Here is a 27,760-nt window from a genome sequence, read left to right on the forward strand (position 1 = left end):
ATTTAGCACATATTTTTTGCCTGAATTAAAATGAACTGATGAATCACTATGTTGTGTACCAGGAACTAACATAGTGTTGAAGATCAATTATATTTCAAAAACAAACAAACAGACAAACTCATTTAAAAAGATATCAGATTTGTGGTAACCAGAGGCAGGGGATAGGGGTAGGAGGAATCGGATGAAGGTAGTCAAAAGTTAAAAACTTCCAGTTATAAGATAAATAAGTACTAAGAATGTAATGTACAGCATGATAAATATAATGAACACTGCTGTGTGTTCTATATGAAAGTTGTTGAGAGAGTAAATCCTAACAGTTCTCATTACAAGGAAAAATATATTTTTCTATTTCTTTAATTTTGTGTCTACATGAGATGACGGATGTTCACTAAACTTATTATGGTGATCATTTCATGATGTATGTAGGCCAAATTATTATGCTATACACCTTAACTTATATAGTGCTGTATGTCAATTATATCTCAAAAAACTTGAAGAAGTAAATAAATATAATGAACTGAATTACATGTGCTCTAATCTACCATGTGATATCTCTTCTGGATATTATTTATGTGGTCCTAACCCAAAGAACACCGATATACGTATATAAATTATATGCACCAGCATTATTCTCCTAGGATTTTTAAAGCTATAAAATCTTAAAATTAGGAAGAACCCCAGAATATCCTACTCAATGCAGGAATCCCTTTTACAAAGTTTTGATCACTAGTTATCCATTTTTTTTTAATTTAATTTTATTTATTTTTTTATACAGCAGGTCCTTATTAGTCATCAATTTTATACACATCAGTGTAGTTATCCATTTTATTTTGTCATTTAATTTTATTTTATTCTTTTAACCAGGGTTGAGGGAAAAGGATGATTGAGGAAGTGATAGTTTCATGTGTGTTTTCTATCCAAAGACAACTGCTAATATAAATCCTCTTTTCCATAAACCTACTGCAATCAGGAATGAGCTCTTCAAGTCAGATGTAGGGGAAATGTCACCAGAAACTTTTGCTATACCTAGATTTGGGCAAATCCTTTCCCAAGAATATCCCAGAGAATACTCCACAAAATTTCCAGGTATTCAAGAGTTCTGGGGACTTCCCTGGTGGTGCAGTGGTTAAGAATCCACCTGCCAATGCAAGGGATGTGGGTTCGACCCCTGGTCCAGGAAGATCCCACATGCCATGGAGCAACTAAGCCCATGCGCCACAACTACTGAGCCCGCGTGCTACAACTACTGAAGCTCGTGCGCCTAGAGCCCATGCTCTGCAGTAACAGAAGCCACCACAATGAGAAGCCTTCACGCCACAACGAAGAGTAGCCCCGTTCGCCACAACTAGAGAAAACACGCGCGCAGCAACGAAGACCCAGCGCAGCCAAAAATAAATAAATAAATAAATTTATGAAAAAAAAAAAGAGTTCTGTTGTTAGCTCAGCTAAAGATCAGCCATTTAGAGAGCAGTTTGGAGTCCTCCTCATGGGGTTTAGCTAGAATTTTGATTTCTTGGCACTCTTTCGATTCTTTCCTTCCTTAACTGCCTGGGTTGTCATTTTCTTGTGTCCTGTGCCACTTACAAAATCGACGTCTGTTCTTTTTAGACTAGAATAAGTACACTGGATTCCAAGAAATAACTTACAGGTTTTTCAAGTTTTCCAGTATCAGTATCTCCTTGTATATCTGTCACATCTACCTTCACATAAACACATAGACATATGTAGGACTTTAGTCCTCTGGTGGTGATGAAAGCCAGGCTTGATGGTCAGATTGAAGACTGATCACCTGTCCACATGTCTAGGGGACCCAATCTGATGAACAGGGCCTGGGCCAGGAACCCCACACATGAGTTTTCCTTCATGTACTGCTTGCCAGTTCTTTATGAGATTTAAGGGTCTCTGACCCTGTTCTGTCTCTCTGCCGATTCCCACTATCGCTGAAATAGGCAATGCCTGCTTTACTTCTCCAGTTTATTTTGAGTGTCAAGGGAAAAAAAATATATGCAGAGTTAAGTGCCATGGAAGTGGAAAAGTATCATTTCCACTCTTCTATCCATATTGAGAGTTAATTGTTTAGCTTACTTTGTGTTATAAGTTGGTTAGTCTAGGTGGAGTGGACCAGAGAAGGAAGGGCAGTGATATATGGGAGGAGGTGTCTAGAAAGAAGGAAAAATGTACTAAACAGCATTGGCTTATTTCTCCATGTATTGATTTAGACCTCTTCTTAATCGGAGAGACTCTTTATTAATCCAGAATGTTTTTCTCTGAAAAGAAGATGAATTGTTAATAACTTAGGACAATAGGATGGAGAAACTTCTTACCTATGATTTGACACTGTGGATTACTTCCTCTTCCCCATTTTTGTCTTTTGAGAGCCACAATCACCTCACAATGAATAATGGAGAACAACATGCTACTGGGCAGGTTCTCTGAGTGTCCATAGCACTCAGATCATAATTAAGTATCACTATTTGTGGCCTGTGGCATTGTGCCCACTGCAATAACTAAAGCAACAAATACTTCCTGCTCCAAAGGTCACCAAGCATACGTGTGCTGCCCAAGAGTCATCTGGGCAGCTTTATGTTCCTCCCCTGACAGAGCTAGTGCTTCATCAGTGAGCCAGGATGGCGGAGGCTTTGACTGTTTTTCTAAATTTTATTTTTAATGTTCCTTCTAGGCTCCAGACTCACTGGAGACATCCTGACACAGTATGCTTTGCCTAGCACAATGTGATGCCCTTTACCTAGTAAGAGTGAGTCTCATAAAGGTGCTGCCTTCCCCCGCAGAACAAACAGCGGAAATGCATCAGGAGAGCTCAGCTGCAGACAGAATGTACATCGTGAAGCAGGAGCCACCACGGGATTCCTTAGATGAAAGCCGATTTCAATGAACATTGTGTTTCAAAGCCTGCTTCCTCTTGCACCGTAAGAGCTGCAGAAGGAACATCCCACTTACGTCTGCTGACACAAAAGAATGCTGTGGTTGGGAGATCTTATCGAGCCTTCCTGTGCCACAGTAACAGAGCTCCACTTGTGTCTTGTAAGAATTGTTCATTGTTTCATGGGGACGACTGGCTCCTTTGGGTGGGATCTGACGGCATCTCATGGAATGGAGGTAGGTGGTGTTGGGAGATCAGCCAGCCACATGACCCAGCTTGCTGGCTTTGGGGAAGTCAGAGAGAGGAACAGACTTCACCCAGGTCTGTTGAATAGCTAAGCATTTAAGGTTAAACTATTAAAATAGGCATATGCTGTTTGTTTACTACTATCTTCAGCTGTATATGTTAAGAACAAAAAATAAAAATGATGGTCAGAGTTTCTCTGTTGGTATAAGCTGTTTCTTCTCTTTTAATCAATTCGCCTAAAGCTGTCTCATTCTGATAAATTGAAAAGAATAAAGGAGAATTTTTTTGAAAACAGAAATGCATTGATTTAAAGCCATCTCTGGAAAATTTAGATGCTAATAAGTAAATACATTAGCGTTTATCACATAAACCTCAAAAACATATTTTTTTTATGAGGATGAACCTCGGGTTTAAAATTATTGCCTTTATATTTAAAAGTGTAAGTTAATAATATTGGATTAATTAAATTTGGCCAATTCTAGATGATGTATCCTTTGCTTAGAAAGTATGTGGCTTCCCAGTTTGGGCCTCTTCTAATAGCGAAAATTGATGGTTACCTGTTTAGCTATATGGAGAGTAGACTTAGAATTTTTTTCTCTTTTCTCTTCCTTTCTAAAGGCTTGCTGAGTAATTAGTACATATAAGAAATATATAACTAGATATGATATGATGTGGTATGATATGCCAAGGAAAAAGGGTGACCATGAGTTTCCTAAAGGGACAATGCTTGAGATTAACATTTTTAATCTCTCCCTCTTGTATCTTCACGTAGTACTTTCTGAAGTGCCCTTTGCCCTAAATGTACTCATATTCAGTTATTTCAATAACAAAAATTATCTTCCTCTTACTCTGTATAAGGTTCTGAAAATCAAAATATTACCAAAACACCATCTTTGTTCTTAACGCATTTATTAAAATTATCAAATGTTGTAATTAGTTTCTTTTCTCTTACTGAACTGTGAGCCTCTTGAAGAAAGGCGTTGGGTCACATTGATCTTCTTGTCTCCACTGCTGAGCACAATGTCTTGTACATATTGGTGTTCACTAAATATTTACTGAATGGATGAATAGATGGATGGATGGATGGATGGATGAATGGATGGATGGGTGAATGGATGGGTGGATGGCTGGCTCTGCTGTAGTGCCTACAGTTACACATGGGGATTTGATTCAGGTTGTCTACATGGTTCTTGGCATGACAACACCTGTTCCTCTTCTAGGCCTTTATTATCCCACTCTTAGATGCATAGACTGAAGAGATTTTCAAGATCACATAATCCAGCTCCTTCAGTTTACAGTTGAGGAAATGAGACTCAGAAACAGAATCTGATTTATTCATAGTCCCACAGCTAATAGGTGCCAGATCTGGGTTAACATCCAGTTCTCCTGCTTTTCAGTCAAATGCCCACTACATTATGCTTTCTATGACTCATATTTGGAGGCTTTAAGGGACCCTGTGTGGCTGCTGAATTCATATGTTGATGGTGCTGAAGCAAGGTAAGAACAAGAATGACTCATCTGTATTCAGGCTGATATCATTCCATGTTTCTCTCTGAAGGTGCCACACTCAAAATTCAGTGGGTGGTGTCTGGTCCCTCCCTAGTCTCCTAGAGAACCTTTGGAGATGGCGCAGTCCAGCCCTGTTCCACTGGTCAAGATTTCTGTTTTACACAGAGTCCAGCCTTTCAAAGCCCTTTCCAAAGAAGCTCATGCTCCTGCCATCTCTAGGTCCTCCTGCCATCAGGAAGTGCTCCCAATGTATCACCTCTGATTGCCTGGACTCCTGTTTCTCTGAATTATGCCCAGTCACGCTGCATCTAAACGCTTGTGTTTGACCTATATTTAAACAAAATGTTGTTCATTAAGAATTTAACCTTTTATTTTGTAATAAACTATAAGGGAAAAGAATCTGAAAAAGGATAGATAGATAGACAGACAGATGGATAGATAGATAGACAGATAGATGTCTAACTGAAATACTTTGCTGTACACTTGAAATTAACACAACATTATAAGCCAATTATACTTAGATTTTAAAAAAAGAGAATTTAACCTTTTAGATTCAACTATTTTAAAATGAACACATAACAACAGAGATGAATCTCAAAATAATTATGCTGAGTGAAATAAGAGAGACAAAAAAGAGTGTGTATTGTATGATTCCATGTATATAAAACTCTAGAGGGAATTCTTTGGTGGTCCAGTGGTTAGGACTTGGCACTTTTGCTGCCAGGGCCTGGGTTCAAAACCTGGCTGGGGAACTAAGATCCCACAAGCCACACGGTATGGCCAAAAACAAAAGACAAAAAAGAACTAAAAAATAAAATAAAACTCTAGGAAATGCAAACTAATCTAGAATAGGAGAAAGCACATCAGTGGTTGCCTGGAGAGGTGGGGAGGGAGAAGCAGTGAGGGGTGGGGGGAGGTTAGAAAGAGGACAAAGTAGATTTTTGAGGCTGATGAGTATTTTCACTCTCTTTTTTTTTTTTTTTTTTAATGTTAAAACCTTCTATTAAACAACCCAGGGAGAAGTGTAAATACAAACAGAAATTAACTAATTTTAAACAAATTAATGATAACGAAAGTCTTGCAGATCAGTATCTATATCTACATTTACATAAGTGAAGGGGGAAGACTAGATCCCTTTGACCCACATAAATGGAAAAATTCTACATCGTCGGCCTGAACTGGTCACATGAACCTGCCTGTCACTCTCTTGATTATAATGATGGTTTCATGGGTGTATGCAAGTGTCAAAACTTATCAAATTGTACAATTTAAATATGTGCATTTTACTGTATGTCAATTATCCCTTTTAAAAATTGAGTTTTTTTGTTTGTTTTTTAAAGAATGTAACCTTTTAAAATTCAACCAAAATACTGTGTTAGTCAGGGTTCAATTACAGAAGCAGAAACATTAGGGGATACTTGTATAATATAGTTACAGGGATTTGACCCTATGTAATTGTTGTGTGTGGTTAATTCATGTCTGTAAGATTGTTGTCTTCACATCTGATGTTGGAGCTTGAAGTCCAAGGAAAGGCAGTCAGGAAAAGAAGGTGTATGTAAAATGGGGAAGAGCCTATTTTAGAACAAGCTGGAATCCAGAGACACAAGCTGTAGCTCAAAGGGAGAGATTGAAACTTGTATCAGTTCTAATGCCTCTGACCTTGATTGCATGGATGTCCTGCAAAAGCAGGGCCCTTCATCACAGAGCTAAACACACATACCGGGCCCAGGAGTTGGAGGAGCTGGAGGAGAATCCAGGGAAGGCAGAGCAGTGACAGGCCCAGCTACCGTCTCTTGCAGGAGGTGAGACGGCAGAGAAAAGGCAACTTGTACGAGCTATGAAATGGCTGCAGCCTCACACACCCCCTCCAAATTTTTCACAAGAATGTCCCTCTGCCCACTCTAACCAGAAATATACAGGAGAGAGATTCCAGGAAATATAGTTCAGCCTCCTCAAGTTCACTCATTACAAAGTTAGTTCTTGACAACTTGGCACTTGAACACGTTTCTTTACATCATACTTACTCTCCAAATAAAGATAATAACACAGCCATGTCTCTACCTAACGTGATGCATCTATCCCAAGTACCACCCAAACACATTAACCTTTCCCCAGAAGAGGATCCAAAAATTGTTTTTTGACTTTGGGTGATGTTTGATTTTAGTGTGCTCCTTGCTAATTCACATTTCCCCTCTGCTAGCCTATAATTTATATACTGAGATATTAAGTCTACTACTATTAACACATCTTATGTTAGATAAGGGCATGAGAAAGAGGTCAAATGCAAAAATAATTGGGTAAATATATATATATATTTATATGCATATATGCATATAAACTATATATAATTATACATACATATACATGGTCATATCATAGTAAGGAAGAAATACTCATAACTATTCCAGTACTTATATCTGCAACTGGTTGTGTGGTCATAGCTGGTATTTATAACTACTTCCTTTCACTACCCATTCCATATTCCTTTCATCTTCAGCAAACACTTCAGCTAGTTGTGGATCTTTGCCTGGTGGGGTGAACAAAGGCTTCAGTCCTGAGGGGTCTGGGTCATTAGGAGTCCTGTTAACTGAGTTGATGTAGCTTAATCACAGAGTATGGGAATACTGAGAGGCAACCTAGAGGATCTTTAACATTGGAGACACCCCCCTTTACCTCTTTGTGTAGAAGCAGTGCAGGTTCAGTCACTCCCTTCTGTGCCTGTTGATTCAATGGCATGAGTCAAGGGGCACTCCAGTTCAACAGAGTCATCATTGGGTGCCCTGGTGGAAGCACTCCTCCCTTTGGAACTCTAGACAAGCATATCCTAAAATCACAGAGACTGCAAGCAGCAGTTTAGTGGTTCACCAGGGACAATAGTGAAAGGAGCCTTTCTCATCATCACCCCTTGTTCCCAGGCCCATGCATACTGACTGTGGGAGAAACAAAAATAAATATTGGATGATGATTTAGAGCATATTTGCATCCTGGACAGCTGACCATAACTGAGTCTTCAAAAGGCCATTCCATCATTCTATCAAGCCAGCTGCTTCAGGGTGATGGGGAACATGATAAGACCAGTGAGCTGCACGAGGCAATTGCTGTACCTCATTTGCTGTGAAATAAGTTTCTTGGTCAGAACTGATACTTTGTGAAATACCATGGTAGTGAATAAGTCCTTCTGTGTATGGTTTTGGCGGTGGTTTGGGCAGAAGCATTGTGAGCAGGGAGGACAAATCTGTATCTAGCGTAAGTGCCTATTCCAGTGAGAACAAAGCACTGCCCCTTCTATGAGGGAAGATCTGATCTAATGTAATCAACCTGCCAACAGGTTGGCTAGTTAGTAGCTGGGAATGGTGCCCTGAGAGGGGTTCACTGTTGACCTCTGTTATTAGCAGACCGGGCTCTCTGCAGCAGTCATAGTCAGGTGGTCCCTGGTAAGTAGACATCTATGTTGCTGTGCCCCTGCATAACTTTCATCTCGGCCACCATGGTCACTTTACTCATGAGCCATTTGGGCAATGACAACAGTTGCTGGAGAAAGAGGCTGACTGATGTCCACAGAATGGCTCATCCTCTCCATCTGATTTTTAAAATATTTCCCTGTTGAGTTCACCCTTTGGTGAGCATTCACATAGAACACAAATATCTTCACATACCATGCCTATTTGGAGAGATCTGTCAACCTACTTTTCCTCCAGATCTCTCTGACACCAATTTTTCAATCACATTCCTTCCAATTCTTTTGATCTTCCAGCCGAGTATTAGCCATGGCCCATAAATTAGTGTAGACTTGTACTTCTGGACATCTCTCCTTCCAAGCAAAATGGACAACCAGGGGCAGTGCTCAAAATTCTGGCACTGGGAGGATTTCCTTTTACCACTTTCCTTCAGTGGTAAAGGGAAATCCTTCAGGGACCATTGTCCCTACCATTAGACAGCTCAGGTCACACAGTACCTTAGTGACCCATGGCCAAGCGTTCAATTTCTACTAAGACCCAGTAGCAAAATGTAAGCTATTTCTTAAAAGAAGAATAGTTATCCACAGAGGAGGGCTTTATTCTAAAATCCTAAGGATTTGCACTGTGATCCACCTATAGGAATCTGAAAGAGGCTCTAAATAGCATCCCTATCTGGCAGTGACATTTCAAGCACCATTGGATCTTCTGAATTAGATAGCCTGAGTGTAACTGATCAGGACCCTATGGGGCCTTCCTGGGACAGACCCGTCCTCTGCTGTAGCTCCTCTCTGAAGTACCCAGATAATAGTATGTGATGCACACTTCCTGAGTTGTTTTACAGATGCTAAAACCACCACCAAATGGAAGAAATTAACTACTTGATGATCATAAACCCCTAGACCTCCTGGGGCCTAAGGATTGATAATGCTAACCCCCGTGACACTGCCCTGTTACTTCAACATCAACCAATCAGAGAATCGTGCACAAACTGATCATATATGCTGTGACGACCCCCCGCCCTCACCTGGCCTTTAAAAAATGTTTTGCTGAAACCCTTCGGGGAGTTCAGGATTTTGGGAGGCATGAGTCACCTCGCCTCTTTGCATGGCCCTGCAATAAACCTTTCTTTGCTTGAAACTCCGACGTTTATTTGGCCTCACTGTGCCTTGGGCACATGAATTTGCGTTTGGTAACAACCAGTGGCGGTCTGGGCTTCTTATAGAGCTTGCTCTTCTTCTGGGCCCCTGCTCACACCCGGTAGCTTTTGGGGTCACTCAGTAAATGGGTCAGGAAGGGTACCTTAACATGCCACAGACTGGACACCTAGACGTTTCACTGGGGTTGCAGGTCCCTGATTTTTCATGGGATTTATTCCCCACCCTCTGGCAAGCAAATGTCTTATCACTGTGTGGAGAGCAGTTGCTCCTTTCTGCTCACCTGGTGCAGGAATCAGAGAAGCTGAAGGAGAATCCGGGGATGATGAGACAGGTGTAAGGCTGGCCACAGCCTCACACCGATGAGATGAGCCAGCAGGTAAGCAACAGTGTGGATGAGCGAGAATAGGGCTGCTGCTTCCCTTCCCCCCTCTGCATCTCCCACAGCAGCTTTCTTATAGCCCACCTGCACTTGAAACATACAGGAACAGAAATTTGGGAAATGTAGTTCATCCTCGACAAGTTGACACATTACAAAGCTACCAGAAATACAATTTTTAGTAGATTATTATAGGGTGGAGAATCTAAATTAAAAAGAAAAAAAAGTAGATGCCTATCCTGGCATGATCTTCTTTCCTGAGGAATTCATACGACAAAAATAATTGCTCTTACCTACAAGGCCTTGATTCCACAGATTATATGTACGTGATCTGACCCTGGGGAGATTTTCAAAAGAGAGCTTTTTCCAGAAACATGTATTATTTTTAAATAAATAAATGCTTAACAGTGTGAAAATATATTCACAGTTTGAGTGTATTTATCAACTGCTTTTCCAGAGAGACTGAAATCTGTTGAGGTTTAAGGGTGGTTTGGTTTTTTTTAATGTTTAGTCTTCAAAGAATAAGAATTTGCTTTTAAGTTAAAAAGTGTGCTGCAGGCCAATGGCAGTGCGATGGGCTTTTGCCTTGTAATGAAAAGAAAGCCTCAGAATTTGCTCACCAGGCTGCCTGGGATGTGGCTCATCTTGGTGCTGGTGAAAGACCAGTGTGGTTTCAGAACTGATTGCTTATGCATCTTGGCGTGTAGAATCTTTTTCTTTTGTTTCTGAAGTCTATTGTCTAAGAGAGAGCTGACACCAACTTTTGTTTCTTACTATATGAGTCTACAACTTTCTCTTAGAAAGTGGTAAGATGATTACAAGGCAGGAATGTGTATGTAGGAGAGTGCCAGCAAGACAGGCTTTGCAGAGACTGAAAGGGCAGAATTCTCAACAGAGAGCAGCAAAAGAAAGAGAAAGTCCAAATGAGACCAAGGGGAAGACGGTTTTCAAATCGACCTTTCCTTACCACAAGCCAATTCATGACTTCCTGATGAAGACATTTGTCAACCCAACTGTGCTGGTGTTTCTAAATATTCCCATCACACAATAACAATTGTCAACACCTGTCTCAGACACAGGAGTTGGGAAAAACCACAAGTGGAAAAGAGACATAAGTGCACAACCAATGTGACCATTTTAGTGACGAAATTGGTCACCTCAGTTAATTTGCTGAATTGAAGGATTAAAAGAAAAGGGCATATGGTGCCTTTGACACAGTATTGGCTGAATAACCATTTAAAAATATAATTGGATGGTTGACTAAGTAAGAAAAGAGTCATATCTGCTCTTCATACAGACATTTGGCAAATGTTTGACCCTATTCCCCAAAGAGCTCTGATTTGTTTTTTCCCCACCATTTTGGTCCTTGAAGCTTTAAAATCTCAAAGTTAATCCTTAGGATTAGAGCATATTAGGATCACAAGAGAGACTCTGAACCACTGAACAAAGGAGGGAGGGACATAAAACAGAATCGAAAGAATTATGGAAATTTTCCACCCATGAACTGGACACACCCTCATGCAAACAAGGCGCTTAGGCTAAGGCTATATTTTATAAAAATGTGATAAAACACTCGATAAGCCCAGAGAGGATAAGCAGTAGTTTTGTTTGTTTGTTTTTTAATCCTCCAAAATCCAGTACCACAAGCTGAGCAGTTGGAGGGAAAAGCCTTTTGTCATCTCTGTTCCAAATGTCTATCTCCTTTCTGGAGTCCCAGCAGTTTGAGGGGCTGTCCAAGGCGAGAGGTCAGTGTGTCAGCAGCTCTGATCCTGCATTCGCCCCGGTGCTCACTGCATCCATCTCCACCCCTGGCTGGCTGGCTCTGACAGGAGGCACCGGGCTGGGAGGTCGCAGGAGGATCTGTCAGGCTCATTTCTCTCCAGCTCTGCAGTTGGCTCTGCGCCGCTCAGGAGAGGGCAGAGAGGCAGATGCAAGCCCCTTGGGAGCTTTCACGCTTTGCAGGCATCTCCCAGTGCTCTGGAAAGGGGGCCAAGTGACCCAGTCCCCTGAGAACACTTCTCAGTCCTGAATATATTGCTTCCCTTCTCCCAACACCATTACTTTTATAATCACAATGGTAAAATAAAATTGCTTATGCTCTGTAGCTTAATAGTAAACACGCAAATAATGTCAAAGGTGGTTTTAAAACTCTGGCTATGGGATAGCTGCCTTCTTCTTAAAAAGGAGGTGATCCGTCTTCTCCATTTTCTGTTCATGGGCCTGGCATTTGACTTTCAACTGCCAGGTCCATGAACAGCCTGCAGCTTCCTTGTGGTTAGCTATGTATTATATGTTATTTTGGTGCTTTGCAGCTTTCAAAGAGCTTTTACACAAAAGTGATCTCATTGGGTCCTCAGATAACCCGATGGTGGGTAGGGTTGGTGGATATTCTATCACCATTTCTCACAGGGGGAAAGAAAAGTAAATAAGTTATGTAACTTGACCAAGGTCACTCTGCACTTCAGTGGTGGAAATAGATTCCAACAGAGGCATCTCTCTGGAAGTTTTCTTTCTTTTCTTTCTTTCTTTCTTTCTCTCTCTCTCTCTTTCTATCTTTCTCCCTTTCTCTCTTTCTCTCTTTATTTCTTTCTTTCTTTTTAAAATCTATTTCATCACACCAAGTCACCTCTCTGAAGGCAAGGTGCATACATCTTCCTAATTCAACAATCGGGTTAAATAGCTGCAAAATTATAGCCACAGTAGCTATGCTTGTTAGGTGACAACTTTTTCCTTATTTCCATATTCTTTTTTCCCTACCACTATCATCATTTTCCTCCCTACCCAGCATCCTCTATTTAACATTCATAAAAGTAATAACATCCTCTTCTACTCTCTCCTCTCTTCTTTTCTCTCTCCCTTTCTTTTTCTCCCTATGACTCTCTATCCTTTTTCTATCTCCATTTCGCTCCCCTGCCCCACTTTTGTCTTTTTTGTTTTTGGTCATTGAGTACTGAAAGTAACACATGACTGGCATGTAGGAGAACTAAGTTTGAGATATTACAATTTCACATAAGCTCTTTGGATCTCTGTTGCTTTATTTGCAAAATTGTTTTTACTAAAATAATGATTTTTCTACAGGAGTGAAGAACAGAAAAGAAAAAATGTGACTTTTGTGCTCATCAAAAAAAGTAAACAGTTAAAAAAAATTTGAGAGCTACTTTGTAGGTTTTCTTATTTTAAGCTACGGATGAAGTGATCAAACCCACATCTTCTGTCTATAAGTCAAATATTTAGTGATTTTATTTTATAGAGATTTTCACTAGCCTCACCAATAAGCCCTTTTTTTAAAAAAATTTTATTTATTTTTTGGCTGCGTTGGGTCTTCGTTGCTGTACGTGGGCTTTCTGACTTTCTCTACTTGCGGCGAACAGGGGCTACTCTTCCGGGGGCTACTGTTCGTTGCGATGTGAGGGCTTCTCATTGAGGTGGCTTCTCTTGTTGTAGAGCATGGGCTCTAGGCGCCCGGGCTTCAGTAGTTGTGGTGCGCAGGCTCAGTAATTGTCACGCACGGGCTTAGTTGCTCCACGGTATATGCGATCTTCCCAGGCCAGGGATCAAACCCGTGTGCCCTGCATTGGCAGGCAGATTCTTAACCACTGTGCCACCAGGGAAGTCCCAGCCATTTTTAATATGAAACGCCAGGACAGATTATCCAAAATTTAGGAAAGAAAGAGGTCAGAATTGCCTCTTCACTATTATTAATACCTGATAATTTCTCACATTGATGGTGTTTTTTAAACACAAATTAACAGTCAACAAAACAACAAGGAAAGACGAATGAGATGGTCATTCTAGTGCTCTATTTTTCTGGTTTTCTTTGTTAAGCGAAGTGATGGCAGGTGATGGGGGTGATTAAGTACAGACTATAAATGAGCTGCATTTAGACACTGTCTACAGTGGGTTTTCCTAGGATGAAGCCCTTATTTAACTTTAAATCCATGGTTCTATAGACTTGTGTTCTCTGAATGCAGCTGTGTAATTAGTAATCATCACTAATCATTTCTACTTCTGTACTTCTATCACCAACAAAATTATAGCAACCTATATTTTTAGTAAACTCTAACTGCAAGCTTAATTTGATATTTATTTATTACTTTAAGAAGCAGTTTGCTGAACTGATTACACAAATCTAAAATAATGCATCTGAAGATAGAAATAAAACTTCCCATCAGGAATAAATAGGATTTTCAAAAGAAGAGTATCTGCCTCTTGGCAAAAGGAAAAAAAAAAAAAAAAAAACAGAAAATTAGGCTTCCAGGCTTTTTCTACCTTTAATGTGAAAATGAGTATTCACGTGGGATGGCTTTAGACTATCTATTAGAAAATGCATATCAGGTAACAGATGTATAATTTATGGACCTGATTGCTTTAAGCAGAGAAGCTTAAAAATGAGTTTTTGCAACTCAGGTTGTTCTCATGAGGCAAACATATGCTAATTCTTCAGAATTGAAATCTGACTGTGAAACATAAAACAAAAAGGAAAAGAAACTTAAAGAACTGTTTGAGAAGTAAAATGTCCCACCACTCAGACAGATTTTCTTGTCTCTTTCTATGGGAAGAGATTAGGTGGCTGTTTATATTCTTCAAAACTCCATTAGATAGTGAGAACTGAGCAGCTGAGATTCTCTTATGGGACTGTATGTAGACATTCCCCAGGTTCCGATTCAGGATTTCCAAGCTTTCCAGGGTGGTTGGGTAAATAGATGTATCAGCTGGAGCTGAGAAGCGTTCTCTGAGCCAGCCTCAAGATGTGAAGGAGACAGGGCTTATTTCATTTATGAAATTGAATCATTCATAGACTCAAGGACAAAAGTCTAACAATGAAGATGACTAACATAAAATTATCACTGTCAGACTTACATTATATCTGGAAGAACTGGATTATAAAAGCCAAGTCATGTGTTGTCAAGGGCCTGAGGTTTGCAAGGAAATTCTCTCATAAAGGCCCATGCAAAAAATGTCCTGAAGTAGAATCTGAGACCTGGTAGCACAAAAGTGCCTTGAATGTTCTTAACTGGCAGGGTGAAGACCAGGGGACAGGGACAGTGTCTAAAGTAGCCACAGCCCTTCAATCACATGCAGGAACTGGTGCTTCGAAAAAACAAACCACCAAAAAGAGTACAGATAAATGTCACAACAAATCAAGTTAAAACATGGTAAGCCAAACTTTATACTCCTGTAAGAACAAGGAGTCCCAAGGAGAGATACACTGGACTTTTCAAATGTTCTACAAACAAGGAGTAATGCATCCTTCACTAGCATCTTATTTCCTGGTTTTTGTTTTATTTTGTTCTGTTTTGTTAGTATTCATTTTAATGTCTTCTTTGGAAGAGATAGATTTTTCTCCAATTTAAAAAGAAACAGGAATGACCATCTAGAGTAGAATGGATACCATACAGTAGAATCTTGCATGAATCTTAAAAATGTAATATTAAGAAAAACAAGTCACAGAAGAATATGTTTAATATGATTCCATCTGTACAAAGGTCAAAAATAGGTAAAATTAAATAATGTATTTATAGAGATCCGTATGTAAGTGGTAAAACTATAAAGAATAGCAAGGAACAACTAATATAAAATGCAGAATTATTGTTTCTTGGAAGGGGGTAATAGAGAGAGGGAGATGTGATCAAGGAGACATGGGGGGGTTGGGGGAGTGTCCCAAATATGGACAATATTCTGTTATTACTTATGTTGACGGTACATGCCTGAGTGTTCATTTTATTATTATTCTTTAAACTGACCATAAATGTTATCATATACTCTTATAAATGTATAATTTACAAATTTGACTTTTTTTAAAAGAGATGGGTCAATTTTTATCATTTCATTTTGTTTCTTGAAATCCTAACACTCCTATCTTCTGAAGGTAGCCTTCACCCAGAGAAATCTGTGAAGAAACTCAAGATGCAGGGTTTCCAGACTCATAGACAATGCAGCCATAGAGCAAAAATAAACAAATAAATTAAAAATCAGGAAAAAACAAAATTACTGGTTGGATGATTTTTAAAAGTCGGCCTCCATATATACTGCCTGCCATGGCCTGACACTCAAGGCCTTTTACCAGTGGAACCCAGTCTTTCTAAAGAGTATTTCCGAGAACTTCCCTGTGAAGCTTCTTTCCTTGTGAAATATGATGCCTTGTGCAAGCCTTACATTTTCCACCCTTGTGCTTTGATGATCTCATTCCAGTTACCTATATTTCCCACCCTCTTGATGATTGGCCATCACAGTTTGACCTCTTCTGGGAAACCATCATGATAACCTCATAACCTCAGTCTGAAGTGCTCTAGCCTTTTCCTGAACTCTTCAACAACTGCCTATTTAATTTTGCGAGCAGTTAATCTTGTGTGCCTTGTAACACTGGCATTTTCACCAACCAGATCTATTTTCCTCCTTGGCAAGGAGCTGGACTGTATTTCCTGTCCTCCTTTGCAGGTAGCTGTAGCCACGTGATTGAGTTCTGCCCAAAGGAATGCAGATACCAGGTGCGTAGTTCTTCTCCAGGCCCTGTTCTAACACCTCCCACAAAATCCTCCACACCCTCTTTCTTCTCATCAGTGGTTACTTACAGGAACCCGAAGAAGCACTTAAAGCTCTAGGGAATTGTAGGCTCACGTCAGGGGTCAGCAAACTTTTTCTGTAAAGGGTCAGATAATAAATATTTTAGGGCTTTGAGGATATATAAGATTTCTATTGCTGCTGCTACTGCTTCTGCAACCCTTTAAAAATGTAAAAGCTCTTCTTAGCCTCTAGAATTGGGCTGGGTTTGACTTGGGGGCTGTAGTTTGTCAGCCCCTTCACAGATGAAAAGGTCTTAGATTTCAGAATGCCTACGTAAAGCACAGCCCTCTCCCCCCTACTCCCCCGCCTCCTGTGTCTGCAACTGACTCACTTGGATTATGATGGGAATGATAACTTTCACTGTGTTTCGCTTTCTCTGAACTATAGCTATGAGACTTTCTATCTCAAATGCAATAAAGGGATAACTATTTGGGGAACTTGAACAAAGTAGAATTCCAATTTCAAGAAGTCGAGGTCCATTCACCCCAAATAGTCTTCTTTACTAAAATGTGGCTTATTCTAGAAGCATCTTGTTTGCTACGCTGCTTTGTCTAGTCCTTGCCTAGGGAACCATCGTGATCAAACAAATCTGTCTAGGCCAGAGCAGACTGCTTTAAAATCACAGCTTTGAAATCCAGCAGAAGAAATTCCCAAGTTGGAGGAGGATCAAGAGGAGAATCTGGAAAAGTAAACAAAGAAAGAAGATGTGTGCTTCACCACATAAATTGAATCTGCAAAGCATATGGAAACCTCAGGTGTATCTGACTCATAATATTATTTTCCCTAAGATCTACAATCTCCCTCCTTCTCTTCTCCACTTTTCTGAAATAACCCACATCTCTGAAGTTTCTTCTTGTTTTATATTCTCAGTCCCTACTGATGCACAGAACTCACTAGTATCGACAAGCCCAGGCAACCTTTGGTAGCAAGTCAGAGTGGCGTAATGAAAGGTTTGGGGAAAAAACTCCCCACCGCAGCCTGGTTCACTCAAACAGCTTGCCAAGATGATGCGGTTCTCATGTAAAGAAAGTGCTCCTTCACCTGTACCAGCAAGTTGTTCCCCCTAAGACAGCAGATTGCATTTGTTTTGACACTGAGTGAGTTGCTCTTTTCTTTCATAGGCTGACATTTGTTCTGTTCCTTGAAGCTGCAAACTACCTCAAGGGCAAGTTTTTCTTTCTACACGTACTGTCTTCACTTACTTACTGATGTGCAAAACTTGAGGGGCACAAAAGGAACATGAATACCAAGCAAAAAGCCAACAGACTCTTGTACCTGTTCTTGTAATGCACTTCCATTACCAAAGGAAGACGGTCTCTTTTTGATGGTGATGTGAAAAGTAGACACGTGATAGCTTCCTACAGCTGGCTTAGTCAAAGGAAGTTCAAAGCCTTCTCTATATTCTGGATTCCCACCTTCCTATCTCTGAAATTATATTTATAGAGACTATAGAGTAGATCTTAATTCTCAGCAACTACAAACAGTGGAGTCTGAACAGTTATTTATATGTGAGCTTTGAATCTACCAGCCTCTGTTCATTATTTGATGAGCTAGTATTAATAAAATATTCATAGCTCATTTGTTAACTCTTCCAGGGAACCAGCCTTTCACTCAGACCTCTGAAAATCATCATTGTGGGCTTTAAGAAGCAACAGAAAACCCAACTGAATAAGAACTGACCTCCTTTCTGGCTGCCCTGGTAGATCACGCTTAGTAGCTGCAGTCTTCATGGTGCCTGTCCCCTGGGCCAGGACACCAGATGCCCCATGACTAAGTCTAATGCATCCAGGAACCATAGATGGAGGAGGGGCAGGATGGGGAGGGAGATGACTGACTTTTGCATCCCATCAATGAATGAATGCTGGTCTACTTTGTTTAGACTAATCTAGAAGAACCCAAAGGGATAGAGCAGAATTAACCTTGTGTTGAATCTCCTAATGTCTTTCTTCTAATGCAATTATTTAAAATATAACTCAATAGAAAAGATCAGCTCCCCTATAAATTTCTTGAAATGTTTATTCATAGGAAGGGTGTTGCTAATTTGATTAATTTTTAAGGATTTGTTAGATATTTTCCCCCCCAAAATGGATGAAAAGGTGAGCAGTTTTAAATTTTGAGTATCTTAAGAGCAACATTGGCCCTAGCGAAATTTTGTTTGAGAAAATTCATAGAAAGGTACTGTGAAGCAACCATATTCTTAGAAAGCTTCTATTCAAGACTCAATTGGGTCAATTCTGAGGTTTTTCTGGGAGTTGGATACATTTGTCCTCTCTCCGAATCACAGTTTCTGACGTGTTATTTTACAAGTTCTTGGTCTTTTTCTAAAAACTGACAGGCTTTTGGAAAAGTTAATAATTCAGAGTAAAATATGCTTATGTCTGCAAACAACAGAGATGAAACAATGTGCCCCATTTTTACTCTGAATCTTCCCAACGGTATTAAAAATGCAAACCCAAATCTGAAATAGAAAACGTGCAAAAGACTTTAACCTTTAAATCTTCTCTGCAGGTTTTCCTTATCATACAATGTTCTCAATTTTCCTTGAGGTGAAACAATTTAGAGCCCAGCTTTAGACCACTCTATCCTATACCACAGAATTTTAAAAGGGAAGAAGGTTCTTAGAAAAATGTGACTTCTAAGAAAAATAGCTGTATTACACCAAAATGACTATTTCTACATTTTTTCAAACGAATGGAAAGATAAATTTGAGGATGATTTTCTTACAAGTGATACTAACGTCTTTTATGAATGCATCAGTGCAAATCAGATTTGATATCTTGTAAGGAGATATGAGTAGGACTTATCAGGTTTTGCAATGATACTTCAGTTATATCTGGGATGTAGCTGTCAAACAATAAGAATAGCCTCTGAGTCCATAAAACAATATGCCGTCTTCAGACTAAAGATGAATCCTGTATTTTAGAACACAAAAATTTCCGTTTCTTGGGTTGCTATTCCACCTGTCCATAACTTCACAGAAAATTACCTACTAGAAGCTCAAACTCAAGTACATAATTTGTGAAGTAATAGATAAATTCATGGAAAGAAAGGAAATCCTTTCTGCTGACAGACTTTGCTGTGAGCAGTGGGGGAAGGACTAGCTCGTCTCCCCTGGAACCCTTGGGTTCCTTTGCCTGGAATCCTCTTCCTCCATCTTTGCATGGCTACCTCTGTCTTGCCTTGGGATCTCAGCTTAAGGGTCACCCTACAACGATCTTTCTGATCACCCAGTCTAAGTAGGTGCCCTATTATATAATTGTCCATGTAGCCCTTATAACTAGCTGATATTCTTGGGTTTTGTTTAATGTCAATCTCCTTGCACTTGGAGAGCATGAACTTTGTGATATTCGTGCTGTAATCCTAGCTTCTAGAACACCTGCTAAGGCAGGTGTTATGGGTTGAACTGTATCCCCAGGCCCCCCAAAATATGTGTTGACATCCTAACCCCCAACACCCCAGAATGACCTTATTTGGAATACAGTTGTTGCAGATGTAATTAGTTAAGATGAGGTCATGTGTAGTAGGGTGGGCACTTAGTCCAAAAAGACTCTCTTCTAAGAAAAGAGAAAGACATACAGACAGAGAACACTATGTGAAGACACAGACACATGGAGAAGATGGTGATGTAAAGACAGAGACAGAGATTTGAGTTATGCTGCTACAAGCCAAGGGATACCTGGGGCTACTAAAAGCTGGAAGAGGCGAGGAAAGGTCCTTTTTTAAAGCCTTCGGAAAGCGCATGGCCCTTCCAACACCTCAATTCCCTTTTCAAATGCTGACGGCTCTCATTCTAACCCCTCACACGATGACCAAATACATGCCTTAAAAATGATACTAAAGTAAAATGGGATTTTAGCAATAAAAACTTGTTGTATAGCAAATGGGCTGAAACATATTCTATTGCAGTTTTCTGGTTCAGCTTGAAATAATATTGCTATAATTTCATCAGAAGTACTTATAGGAGGAAAGATTTTTACCATAACTTTGTATTAATGTTACTGTAAATTTGCATGTTTCAGCCAGCATTATTTAATAATTTTAAAATGCATTATATATATATATTTTCTTTCTTGCAGCAATAAGAGCATGCCTTTGGGACAATGGATGGAATCAGAGTTGAACTGAAGCCAACTCCAGTTTTTTAAGGAAAATTTTTCATGACACTTCCAGGTGGGCAGATTCAAAGACAGCATGAATCAGTCTCAAAATGATAAAGGAAATATTCTGGGTTATTAATTCCCAAAGTCTGCATGACCAAAATAGTAATAGCTCAGAAACACAAATTCAACATGTACTCATTGTTAAAACTGATGTTTAGTGATTTCTTTCTTAAAAATCTGAAATCACTTGAAAACCAATCATATATGTGTATATATATATATACACACACACACACAAATACACGTGTGTGTGTGTGTGTGTGTGTTTGAAACCACTAGCATTTGGGAACTGAAAAAGTTTATGATGAAATCCTTAGAAAAGCTACTATAGCCGGTCACTCCATTTATATCGAGTATATCTTCATAAATCAGTGGGAAGTGTGTTCACTTATTCCTCGGCGCCGTAAGAGCAATTTCTTTAGCAGGCATATTATCCTGCTAAAGAAAAATTGCAGTTTTCTCTCTGTCTCATCTGGACACAATACATAGAATTAAGTAAAAAGAAGCAAAGGGATGTACTGAAAACAAAGATCAGACTTTGTCGGGGGTCATGTGCAGGGTCTGAGAGCATTTCCTGTCTCATAGGAAGCGTTCACATCATGACTTGTCATCTATACTGTCTGGCCCAGTGTCTCCTAATTTCCTGGAATAAAACCAAACTAAGCAAAACAATAAAAATGACAATTTTTCTATGTTTTGGAATTCCAAACTCTTATTACTGGAATGCTAAATCTTTCAACCCTACTGGCTATTGTGCCGTCCAAAATTAACAGTGGTTTTTAATGGTTTGTTTTTTAAAATGTTATGCTTCTATGTATATCCCATAAATTATAACAACTTATTTTAAATGTTACTCTAAAATGCTGCAAAATATTGGTTTAATACTCAAATCAACCTTTGTTTTTACTTCTGCAAATGGCTTGAACAAAACTCATTCTCCCTTAAATATTCATTGGGTTTTAGATGTAGGCAAATGACCGGAAAGTGAGTAATAAGAAAACAATCCTTAGTTTCGTCTGTGAATTTGCCATTCTTCCCCTCTACATGTTCTTTCTGGTCTAATGGTTTCCAAATCTGGTCCATATTTCATCTTTTTCTTATAAAAGAAACCATCCCATACGGAAACAGGGTTATATTTTATCAGTACCATCACCACCAACTACATCACCATCACCACTTTTCAATTTGCAGAAAATTCAGCATTATCTGCCAAGTTGGCAAGATGTCAAAAGTGCATAGATTGTTTTAATGAGAATAACTTCTTCCATTGTAGATGAATTTTAGGGACTCATGTCAGGTGTGGGAGAGCTTCTGTGTCATATGCTTTCACATCGCACAAATTAGTAGGATGGTACAGGTACAGAGGCTTGAAGAAATCAACAAAAAACTCTGCTTTTCAAACCAAGTTGAGAGCTGATTTTAGGATACCCTTGGGAATGTGCAACCATGAGTGAGGTGTCCCTGGAGTAAAGGGTCAAACAGGAGCTGCAGGATGGGTTGAGGTGAGTGTGGGTCAGTATGTGTGTGGTAGAGGTTTGGCTAGTACACAATTTAATATCTATTTTTAAAAGAAATTCAGATTATGGAGGCAAATGCAAAATTTTCATAAAATTTTAGGACAAAAATGTTCTGTCCTATTTTCTGTTTGGAGCAAACTTTCATAGAGAGTACAAATTCATTTAGCTTAAGGAGAAGCATTTCAGGTTTATCCAATCCAGTGTCGTTATTATATTGGTAAGGAAATAAAAGTGACTTGCCAAGCCACTAGAAGCTAGACTTTCTGACTGTCAAGCCTCAACTCTGATTCATAGCTCTCTGAGGAAAAAGGAAATGCAGAATTAACATCTATTGAATATCATCCATGGGCCGGACACAGTGACAGCTGCCAGGCACTGTCTTCTTCCCAAGCAGAGGTTAAGGGCTAGGCTCCCAGTTAGATTCCTTCAGCAGGAAATTGGTTCCATCTCTTATTACCTGTGTGACCTTAGACAGGTCACTTAAGTTCTCTGATTCCTAGTTTCTTCATGTATAAAATGTGGTTCATGAATGAACTTTCTTTACTGACAAGGATTAAGTGAGATAATCCTTAAGCCTTAATAGTGTTTGACACATAAATGTTGGCTCAATGAATATTGAATACAAAAAGAGGAAAAGAAACTTGGCATGTCATAGGGGTGTGGGGGCTGAAGTAAGTGGGAGGAGATTTTATGCCTATTTTTACAAATTAGAGTTGGGTAAAATTCAGTAATTTGCCAACAAATTGCAAAACCAGAATGTGAAGTTTTATCTGTTTCAACCCAAACTTGAGGTTGTGTCTTCTATACCACAATGCCTTACAGAAAGGTTAAGAGGCTCAGGGAACTAGAAAGAATGCTGGGATCATCCGCTTGGAGAGCTGGCTACTGGGCTCATGCTGAGCTCTGAAAGCCTCCTGGCAGCTTCCCAGTAACTATAGAAATCTACAAAGCTCTGAACTGGGTGCTGCCCAAGTGGCAGAGGCCAATGAGAATATTCAGGTGATAGTGCAAATATCACTCTAGGCTAAAGTCTGGAATGTAAACTTGGCTTCCTTCAGCTAATTACCAGTCCATTCTCAAGGGCAGGTGCTGTGTGTGCTCTCTTTCTGCACAGCTGACTTACTCCATGCCCAGAACGCTAAGCACTTGCTCTGTAAGACCTTGCTCTGTAAGAACTTGCTCTGTAAGAACTTGCTCTGTAAGAACCTGCTCTGTAAGAACTTGCTCTGTAAGACCTTGCTCTGTAAGAACTTTCTCTGTGTCAGCTCTGCCAATACTGTGACCTTGGGGAGGTTACTTAAGTCTTCAAGGCTGGTTTAGGACAGACGATCAGGCCACACCTCCAACCAACTAACGCAGATTCTTACAGAATGAGACCCTGAACTATCTAATTTCTATGTAAACTTTTCACTGAAGTCAAGCTTACATCAGAAAAAAAAAAAAAAGTACAAAGCCTATAAGTGTACAGTTCCACTAATTTTCACAAAGTGAATACAGTCTCAAATCAAGTAATAGATCAATCCAGACCAGAAGACACCCCTTTAGGCCCCCTATTAGTCACTCTCTCCCAAGATAACCACTATACATTCCGACTTCTAACATCATAGCTGACTTTTGCCTATTTTTGATATTTATATAAATGGAGCCATACAGTGTATGTTCTTTTGTGTCTGGCTTCTCTCACTCAACAGAATGTTTGTGAAATTCATCCACGTTATTGCATGTAGTTACAGTTTGTTCTCATTGTTATATAGCAGGGGGTCAACCTCCTGGTTTTTTGTTTTTTGTTTTTTTTCAAATTAATTAATTAATTAATTAATTAATGTATTTTTGGCTGTGTTGGGTCTTCGTTTCTGTGCGAGGGCTTTCTCTAGTTGCAGCGAGCGGGGGCCACTCTTCATCGCGGTGCGCGGGCCTCTCACTATCGCGGCCTCTCTTGTTGCGGAGCACAGGCTCCAGATGCGCAGGCTCAGTAGTTGTGGCGCATGGGCTTAGCTGCTCCGCGGCATGTGGGATCTTCCCAGACCAGGGCTCGAACCCGTGTCTCCTGCATTGGCAGGCAGATTCTCAACCACTGCGCCACCAGGGAAGCCCCCAACCTCCTGTTTTGTGAATAAAGTTTTATTGAAGCACTCCCAGGCTGATTATTTGTTCTCCCTCCCCCCTCCCCCTCCTTCTCCTCCTCCTTTTTCTTCTTCTGATGGCTTAGCAGTGGTAAACTATTATTATGATTTTTTGAGCAAATGTCGAGAGGAGAATGTAATAGAATTTTATAAATGAATATTCTCAATTGAATCACATTCTATCAGGGTTTGGCAATACCTATCTGTGTGAAGATGAGATATATGAAATCTCAGTACAGAACAGCATTAGATGAACATCTGCAATTGATTTTGATCATACTTTGAACTTCAATGAAGCAAAATGTGTACTCCCCCAAAGAATTTCATTCTTCATATTAATAGACCTATATTATCAGAAACTGTATTCAATTATTATTTTGTTTTGAATGGTATCAATTTTAAAATTGTGAAAACTGTTTCTCTGTTGTGATATAAGTACCTGTATCCTACATAATAGCCTCAGTTTTGATTTTTCTGGCCCACAAAGCCTAAATATCTACTGCATGGTCCTTACAGAAAAAGTTTGCTTATCTCTGCTCTAGACAGTGCCCAGTACTAAAACTAAGTGTACACGCAGTAATTTCTTTTGCTTGTTTCTGAGCCTTGGATAATTTTTTCCAACAGAGAGAAGCACACAATTTTTCTCTTATGAAGGTTATGTTCTATACAGGGAAACCAGGCAATAAATAAAAATGGATAATAGATAAGGGAGTGCTATGATGAAAATAAGGTGATGTGATAAAGATGATGGGATCGAGTGATGGGGATGCAATTAGATTGGGTGGCCAGTGAAGGCATTATTGAGGAGGTACCTGAGAGTTAGGAATGATAAAAAGGGGCCAGATGGGCAAAGAGTTTGGGGCAGACCGTAGAAGCATTGGGAATAATAAGTGCAGAAATCTTAAGGCAGGAATGAATTTGGTGCTTTTGAGGGAAATAAAGAAGGCCAGTGTGGCTAGGCCAAGATTAGAAGTGAGCTATAGTGAGAGGGCTGGCAGCACCCAGGGCAGGTCTCCTGTCTGCCTCCTGCACGGATCATGAAGCCTTCAGGCGAATTTGTTTCTGTATCGTCTACAGCTGCTTTCACACAACAATGCCAGAGTTTAGTTGCCACAGAGACTGTTTGGCTGCCAAAGCTGAAAATATTTACTATCTGGCACTTGACAGAAAAAAGTTTGCTGACCACTGCTCTATAGTAACCAATCGCGAGTATACCAACATTTCTTTATCCATTTTACTTTCGATGGGCATTTGGATTGTTTCTAGTTTTGAGTGAATACAAATCGTGCTGCTGTGAACATTCTTGTACATGTTTTTGGTAGCATGTGTACATATCCCTATTGGATGTATGGCATGTGTATCTTTTGAAACCTCTGATTGATTCTAGTGTACAGACAGGTTTGGGCACTTCTACTTCAGAGATGTTTAGAGAGTTGAAACCCAAAGTGTTTAAACTGTCGTGCCCAAGGTTACACAGAAAATAATTGGCAGAGCTGAGACTGGCAACCAAACCCCTGTTCCATGGAACAGTGTTGTTTTTCCCCTATAGTTCCTATAGCCGTTATCTTTAGAACATTAACTTAGAAGGGTCTTTACTTATCCAAGGTCCTTCACAAATACGACTCTTTTCTACCATATGTGGTTGTACCTTTTAAAGAACAGGAATGGATTATATAAATCACTTAATCCAACCCCTTCATTTTATAAATAAGTAAACTGAGGCATACGAATATTAATAATTCACCCAAAATAGGCATTTGAATCATGACTTTTATCATGTACTACAAAATGATTTTTAACTTGCTGTTGCATCTGCACTTGTCTTTACATTTAATACTATTCCAGTCAATGAACTGACACAAGGAATGCCTATTTGCTTCACCTATTTAAATTTACAGAAATATCTAAATTAAAACTAATAATTTCTCCTTCCCCTTCCAGCTCTATGGCCTCTCCCCTGCCTGCTTCTAGGTGATCCATTTTAACAATTTGTATTTTCATCATCTACATATAAATATATTAAAATGCCTGTAACTGGTATGAGTCTACAACTTTGATGAGGAAGAAATATAACTTAATTTTTCTTTAACTCAGATTAATTTCTGGCTTGAGGTTCCATCCCATCAGTTAGGTGGCCACTCAGTCTCAGTTAATTTGGAATAACCTCCTTTTTTCCTATAACTGGGCCTGCGTTTCAGGGAGGGGGTTACGTAGTACCAAGAAATTGAGTGGGAGGGAGAGCATGAACAGCATCTGATTCTTGGTAATCATAGTGATATTGATACCTTCCTTCATCTCGGCCTTGGCCACTGGTTCCCACAAATGCATTGGCCCCTGTTGTCAGACCCTGTCGGGTGTGGTGGTTTCTGTGCCATGAACGAGCCACAGCAATCTGTGCCAGGCTGTCTGAGGCCTTACCTACCTGCCTCCCTACAGCCATCTCCTCTGCAGGCTCTTGCCAGCCTCCCTGCCCTCCACCTGGAAATCGAGTGCAGTTTCCTCTCGTCTTAGATCCCACCAGCCTAGCTGTAGTTTTCCAGCTGCTCAGGCTTCATCTGAGGCTTTTGGCATTGGGCCCCTTTCTTCCGGGCTCACCTCCACACTCACTGCTTTCCTTCCAATACACTCTCACCTCTTCCCAAGCTGGGAGCATCTCCTCTCCAACCTTTAATAAGCATCCTTGTACACGTGTTTTGTACACTTGTATTTTCATTTCTGTCAGACACCTTTTTCCAGTCAGGCAGTGGGGAGACCCCTCTCTTCTCCAACCCTCAAATATTTGCAAGTTTGACTTTTTGGAAACCGGTTGCTAGAACGATTCTTTTGTCTGTTCATACCTCATTGGGAACAACATGCCCGGAGCAGTCTAGGGGCCTGAATGGGGGTAATGGTAGAAGGAGGTAAAATGTGAACTACTGGAAGAAAAAAAAACAACAACATGGTTAATATCAAAATCTTATCCTACTACAAAAGTAGGCACATCTGTAAAGGAATTATTTAGTTTTGCTTTTATTCTAAAATTGGCATTATACAATATATCAAACTGTAGCTTGTACTTTTTCACTGAATGTATCTTGGACAAATACATGCATACAGATATGACTCATTATTTTTAATGGCTTCATAGTACAGTTTGTTCAATTATTCTCCTTGCTGATGGATATCCAGGTTGTTTTTGTTATTACAAATAATGATAGTATTAACCAATATTTATTTGGTATTAAAATATAGTAGACAATGTTTTAAGCACTTAACATGCATTCTATTGTTTAATCTCTATAAAAATTTCATGTGATAGATATTATTTTGCCTTCTTTTTTTGCAGATAAGAAAATTGAGGCACATAAGGATTGAACAACTTACAAGGTAAGTTATGGACTTGAATTTCACCGAGTCTAACTCTAGTGGCCGTGCTCTTAACCATCACACGGTTCTGCGTTTTTCCTTCAATAAGCACACCTGTATACAGGTTTATATAGTTTATTTTTATTTCTGTCATGTAACTACACAGAACTGAGATTGTAGGTAAAGTCTCTGTGCATTTTTCTATTTTGACAAATGCTGGCAGATTACTTTTGGACTGAAGCAGTTTACAGAATCATCCCAAGTGTTTAAGAGTAAGGATTACCCCCAAGACTTACCAACAGTGGGTGTCAGGCCTTGTCTGAAGTTATTTCATGCTGGTAGGAACACTCTCCCTCCATCCCAAATGATAATCAGGTGTTTCAGTTTTAACTTCTGTGATTACTAACGTGGATGTCAGACGTGG

General features: G+C 39.7%; 1 long non-coding RNA gene and 1 other non-coding gene across 2 annotated transcripts; both read left to right on the top strand.

Annotated features, from left to right (window-relative positions):
- The first annotated feature begins 2,699 nt into the window (after positions 1-2,699).
- On the top strand, positions 2,700-27,358 carry LOC130704782 (uncharacterized). Its single transcript, XR_009005262.1, has 3 exons — positions 2,700-3,117; positions 20,268-20,361; positions 27,317-27,358. It is a non-coding gene; the product is annotated as an uncharacterized LOC130704782 (long non-coding RNA).
- On the top strand, positions 5,317-5,388 carry TRNAK-UUU (transfer RNA lysine (anticodon UUU)). Its single transcript has one exon. It is a non-coding gene; the product is annotated as a tRNA-Lys (tRNA).
- Positions 27,359-27,760: the final 402 nt, after the last annotated feature.

This window comes from Balaenoptera acutorostrata, chromosome 14 (genome assembly GCF_949987535.1).
Source record: "Balaenoptera acutorostrata chromosome 14, mBalAcu1.1, whole genome shotgun sequence".
Classification (NCBI taxonomy): Eukaryota; Metazoa; Chordata; class Mammalia; order Artiodactyla; family Balaenopteridae; genus Balaenoptera; species Balaenoptera acutorostrata.